The sequence below is a fragment of the Puntigrus tetrazona genome, chromosome 12 (assembly GCF_018831695.1).
Source record: "Puntigrus tetrazona isolate hp1 chromosome 12, ASM1883169v1, whole genome shotgun sequence".
In the NCBI taxonomy this organism is placed as follows: Eukaryota; Metazoa; Chordata; class Actinopteri; order Cypriniformes; family Cyprinidae; genus Puntigrus; species Puntigrus tetrazona.
This window is the reverse complement of record NC_056710.1, coordinates 20138246-20144865: the sequence shown is the minus strand read 5'-3', so window position 1 is coordinate 20144865 and position 6620 is coordinate 20138246.

The window sequence follows — 6620 nt, the reverse complement described above, 5'->3', positions numbered from 1 at the left end:
TAAAAAAACATCTTAAGACTAATAGCTACTGGTCATGTCTTAAATACTTGTCTATAATTCCTAATAACTTCCTAAAGTAAAAGTCCATCTCTTATTTGCCTCTCATATTAAATTCCAACCCACAGGTGACTTTTTCATGTAGAAGGCATTATTAAATTATTAAGTATTTACATATTATATTTATATTATTTATATTATTATATTATTATTATATATTATTAAGTATTTTACCTGAAACATACGTCCTTCTACAATCCTTCAAACAATTTCAGAGAGAATGGCAATGAATTGATGAACTGGAGTTGTGTGTGGATTATTTTAATGAACTATCGTTGATATTTTTGTCAGGCGTTTGGACTCATTCCGGCGGCACCCCATTCACTGCTGAGGGATCCGCCGGTGAGTAGATTTTCTCCCAATCGGTTCCATGCAGAAAAAAACTCATCTGCATCTTGCATCTCTTTTTGAGTGAATTTGGGTTTTTTTTTTCAGCTTACTGCAAGTGAAACTTGAATGTCGTTGCATCAAATGGGAGTCCTCCAAGACATGGGATCCTGATCTACTTGCATTCTTGTCTACAACTCTGTTTGTGTTCTTTCAGCAAGAAACTGAAGTCCCCATCACTCAGTGTTGCTCATCACTCCTGCCAAACTTAATGAATGAAGACCAAATGGTGCGTATTGGCTAAGATGGCATATAAATTTTCTGAATGAACAACGGCAGAGGACACACGGTGAATTATGTTTGGAGGTTTGAGCTTTAAACACTGGTTGTAAAAATACCATCTTCTGTAAAATTTAGTGGTGTTGCTTCATGCAGAAATCTAAGTTGTGCATATCAATCATGTTTCTAAAGATTTTTGGGGTAAAAGTAGACAAAATGGCATTACTGATTAATGAGCAAGCGCATGAAATAATCAGTGTTCTGGGATGTTCACGTGGTAAGATACGGTAATGATTTATTTTAGGAGATGCGGTTTGGATTTGCTGAAATTTTTAGGCATCCAGGCATCCTATTCATTATCACATGATTGCATTTTGTCCATAAGTGTAGAAAGAGGGTGATGCAACTTTGAGAGGACTTTTATGAAAAGTGTTCTTATAGAAAAACATCTTAAAAGGTATACATATATATATATATATGTGTGTGTGTGTGTGTGTGTGTGTGTGTGTGTGTGTGTGTGTAGTGTTGGGGAAGTAACTAGCTGCTAAATCATAAGTTACAGTTACTTATAAGAAAACATTGGAGTTACAAAGGGTTACATCAGATTTTTCTTCACACACACTTTTAATTGATTGAATTGATTTCAGCCTTCATAAACTGGGTTGACTATAAAAAACTATCAAATGTGAAGCACCAATGTTTCATGAGTTTAGGACATGCTTATTTCCTAAATGGGTTTATGTAGATTCAGTGTTTCCTATCATAGCTAAGCAAAGATTTGTTTTTAATTTGGATTTTTTTATTTAGATATTCTTGTTGAATATTTCTTGTTATGATTTTAAATATGTATTTAGGTTCAGAGGCAGTCTCAAAGTCAGTCTGATTTTGTAGTGGCTGCGTTTCAAAGGGGCGGCTGAATATTTCTCTACAATCGGTGTGATTCTTTAGGGTCTTCTTGAAGGTCTGCAACATGCTTTGGTGTTCAAGTACAATACCCTTTCTACTGCGCATCAACTTGTTTTGGGTCATATCTCTCTAAGCGCTATCTTTAGTTTAACGTTTTGAGGTTTTGAGTTTTTAACTTGCCTGCCTTGAATTCCTCATTCAGAAAGCCTTCTTATCTGCAATTATTTTACATACATCGTTTAACACATTAAGTTTTAGATATCTAAAATATTCGTAGTTTCAAACAAACTAAGAACAGTTCTATTTTGTAAAGTAGTCCTTGTATGTGCCAAGTTTATTGTGCCTCAGTATAAAACAAGAACAACAAGGTTGCTGAACCTGCATCAGGTTCGGATTTCTTACGCCATGTGTGGATGCATTCACGTAATTTCACCTTTTGTAAAAGTGTTTGGAGTCAGATATGAGTGTTTGGACTTACTGGAAAGTTTTGGAATCAAAGTGAAGTGTTTGGAATTAGAGGAAGAGATTTTGGAGTCTGGGATGAGTTTTCATGGCCGTGCATGTTGTTTAGAGCCAGGGACAGATTGTTTGGAGTCGAGGGAAGACTATTTGGTTTTGGTTCAGAAGCAGATTGGTTGGACTCTGGGGCCAGAGCAGTATTAGGTTTTCAGTCTCACGCGGTGGTTCCTCGGTGCCGTCATCCTCTCAGTGCTCCTGCTGCTGCTGGGATCTTTTCTGGGGGTCTGTCAGCAGGTGACGGCGTATAATGATGCTGCCGGCGGCGTCACTGTAATTGGCCGTGAGAGCAGGACCGAGTCAAGGGAAGAGAGGAGGAGGAGGAGGAGGCAGCGATGCAGGAGCGGCGAGAGTGTTTTACAACAGAAATGTTTGGGAATTTCTCTCTCTCTTTTTTTCTCACGAGCTCCAGATGGTGTGTGACTCTGACAGGACATGAGTGCCATGCTGATCAATGTGTGTGTATGTGTGTGTGTGTGAGGCCGTTCTTGATTTTGTAAACACGGAATGAGTGACTAAGGGTCAGTGACAGACACTTGCTGCCTGTTTCTCTGGATCATACTGTGTTGCCAGATCACCTGTCCGTTGAATCCCAAAACACTGGTGGAAAAGTGATTAATTCTGCTCTAATTCTGGGAAAAAATTGCATGGTTTTAAAGGGAATTAAAAAATTGTGTTGGAGAAATCTCTTGAAGCCTCACTTTTCATTTAATATATATATTTTTTTTTAGGTGACTTTTCTGATACATAATATATCTGAACAAGCTGCCAGAAAAAATATATAGTAATATGTCAATATAAAATAAAAATAATAATAATTGTGCAATTATTATTATTAATATTATTATTCAAAATTTGAAATGTTAAATATTTTACAATATTAAAATTACAATATTAAAATATATGTAAAAATATAAACAAACATAATAATTTTTATTGGGAAAGGTTTTATTGACAAAAGATTAAATAAAAAATAAATTCATATATAAACAAAATGAAATATTTGGTAATATTTGACATGAAAAAAAATATTTTAGATTATATATATTTTAGATTATAAATATGCATTAATCCTTTTTTCAGCTTTTAACCAGCAATCATGGTAACAGGATTTCTGTATATTTTAATGAAATCAAATGCTCAAAATTATTCAGCTATCCTCAACCAATGGCTTTGGTCGGGGGCGTGGCTATCTAATTTCTGACCAATAGCCTAGCAGATGGAGACCGCTCGTTTACAGTATCGTTTAAAAACACTCATGATTTTGCTGCTTTACATGTTGACGCTCAAGAGACAGAAATTACACGCTTCAGCTTTGATTTTGATCCAAACCGATTTGTTTCCACCACGACTCTTAAATGACACGCCAACAAAGCTTCCCAGAGTCTCCGCGGGTAATTAAGCTCGTGTGAATACATAAATACGGTACGACGCAGGCGGAGGCTGACGCGCCGCACCTGAGCGGCTGACAGGAGCGCGTGCCGCGCTGGCCCGCGAGCCGGGAGCATGCTGGGAAAATAGCTGCCTGTCAGGCGTTAGCTGCCAGTGTGAAGCGCGATTACTCGCCGAAAAAAAAAAACCCGACGGCAAGAAATAGTTAGCTTGCCTCGCCGGACGATGCCGTGACCGCGTCTCCATGGCGACGCCGACGGAGAGCGATCCATCACAGCCGGCTCGCGCGCAGGCTGTCTGTCAGATGGAGATCTCTCCCGCTCGCTCTCTGTCTTCGTGACACCTGTAAGTGATGCGGGTTAAGTCGCTCTAAGCAGACCTCTGTTGACAGTGTAAACAGGCAGCGTGGTGACACGGGAGTGGCAGGAAACGCCGCCAGTTTATGCCACACGCCAAAAGACACCCTCCGGTTGGCTTTGTGTTCCGCTTTCTCGATGAAAAACGCGGAAAATGCAACTAACGGCAGGCTTTTCTTGTGTTGCACAGACGAAACCGCGAGGCCTGAACCGGTCGCGCTTAGATGCTGGAGGACGCCTGAGAAAACACCGTCCGTCCTCCACTCAGGTGAGACCTCCTCTCAGAGAGAGTTTTTTGAACACGCGCTAGTTTGCTTCATACAGTTCAACCTCTTAATTCAGGTTAGTCTGAAATATTCAGAACTCAATAGGCAGATAGTGTGTTGCTGAAGTTTATGCACAGAGTTGGGAGCATGAAAAATACAAATGTCATTACAAATGGCATAACTTCTGAGTATTTTCACACACATGAATCACATGATTGATTTCTGATTGATTGATGACACCGATGTTTCAGGAGTCTAGTTCTTCCATAACTATCAATTACTTTATATGTGGGTTAATGCATTACGCTTTATTTCTTCTATGCAATGATTAGATTTCAAAAACAGCATCAGCTATTAAGTGGATTCTTGTTAGTTTAAATCTGTATTTAACTCTTAAAGTTAAAAAAAAATGTTTTGTGGTGGCTGTGCACTTGCAATTGCACTTTTTTGAATGATTTAGAAAATCTGACTAATTAGTTATCGAATGCTAGGTTCAATCCTGCTTTAAATGTGTCATAATGATATACAGTTTGTAAAACATTTGTTAAAGAAGTTATCAGTTAACGCTACTTTAATAAAGCGATTTAAATAGTTACATTTTAAATGGGGTAACTTGTAACCTTTCAAAGTTACCTTCCAGCATGAAGATTCACGCTCCCTTCTGAAAAGTGATAATTGTGCGATGCACGGTTTCTGTTAGAGTTAATCTGACAGCAGCAGAAAGACATCGTAGAACAACGCAATAAAATAAATCAAACTACAAAGCTGCGAGAAGTATGTTTGTGAAGTCTGCACCAGTCAGATCAGTGTAGCGTGTGAAAATATATTGCGTTTATTAATGTTTTGTATCTCGGGTCTCTGAGAGACAAAACAGAAATAACGTAATATTTTTGGCCGTATAAAATGTTGTGTTATTTTTTTTTATGAGCCTGTAGCTTTAATATGATATTTTTCACGCTATTAAACTGGACTTTGGGTCTCTCCGCCACCAGACAGAGATGCCTGTTTGTTGTCCTACATGCTAGAAATACAGAATTCATCTAAAATACACCGCTAATGTAGATTTGTATGGCGACATGGCTTGATATAAACTTGTGATTCAAAGGCCGTGGTTTGATTAATGCCAGTGTATGTTTACACTGAGTGCAAATAGCCAACTTTGTTGACAAAAGCTATTTTCAGTAACTCCACCCCTTATTAATCAGATATGTGTTTTTTTTTTATTATTATTATTTAAAAAACATTTTTCAAATATATATTTTAAAATATAAAATATAAAACAAGCTCTATATATATATATATGCATGTTTTTCTATGTGAATATATGTTGAAATGTAATTTATCCCAAGTTGAATTTTCAGCATCATTACTCCAGTCTGCAGCAAAACATTTCTTATTATTAATAATAATGTTGAAAACGTATGTGCTGATTCATATTTTTGTGTAAGGACAGCGATTCGTTTGAAACTGAAATGCAATGCATCCTTGCTGAAATAAAACTACGGTGTTGCAGAAACTGTCCTGCCATGTTTAAATCCATCTGATTTTCCTCAAAATCAATGCATGAAATAAAGCCTGCATATTCGGTCTGGGCCCAAGTTGTTTTTGCCAAGAACATGCGAAACACAACTTGTGCAGATCTGAAGTGGTAATGTAGATGTTCATGAAGCACTAAACAAATATTACCAATCTTTGATCATGTTTGTCCTCTCCGTGCTTCTGTTCCTCAGTGCTCTTTCATTTAGAAACACTGTAAACACTCTTTAAAAGCACCTTGTAATCAGTTACATGCATAATTTCCAGATGACCTACACACAAACCAACCTCGGCAGGGACGGGTTGCTCTGGATTAGGCTAAACACTGTAAGGGCCATTTCTGTCAGATCGATGTGTTCTCTGAAAGTAATCCCTTTCTGTGTCTGTTTATTGTGCTGGAAGTTTGCTTCAGGCAGCTTTTCTGCATCTCTCATTTCTGTCTTTTTGATTAACTTTGTACCGTTTTACTCCTCCGATGGGACACTGTGGGGCTGAAAAAGAATAAACCGTTTTAGCATCTACAGAAATGGTCTTTTTTTTTTTAGCTAAGCGTTTAGAAGAATTCTATTCAGTGTTTATTTTAACTTTGTATTTGCTTTTACAAATACAAAACATACACTGAGACGTTTTGTAGTTTAATTAAATTCACTTTTTAGAGTCAGGATAGTATTTGGAATCGGATTAAAAGTGTTTGATACTAGATTTTATTACCATTTTATTATCTTATTTATTATCCAATAGGAGAAAAAAATAAACTGTTTCCACATCTATAGAAATCCTAATGCTCTCCTTATTTTAAAGACAACATGAACTCAAATTGCTCAAAATATTCTTTCTTAATGCATGCTTCTGGTCTTATAACAGCTAGAGTTGTAAAACAGTTATAGAAGCATAATGTTTTTCTATCAAGTTTAATCATCCTGTTTTGCACTCAAGAATGTAATGTTTCAGAAGTTAAACTAATTATAAAGGCCACTGCATGATG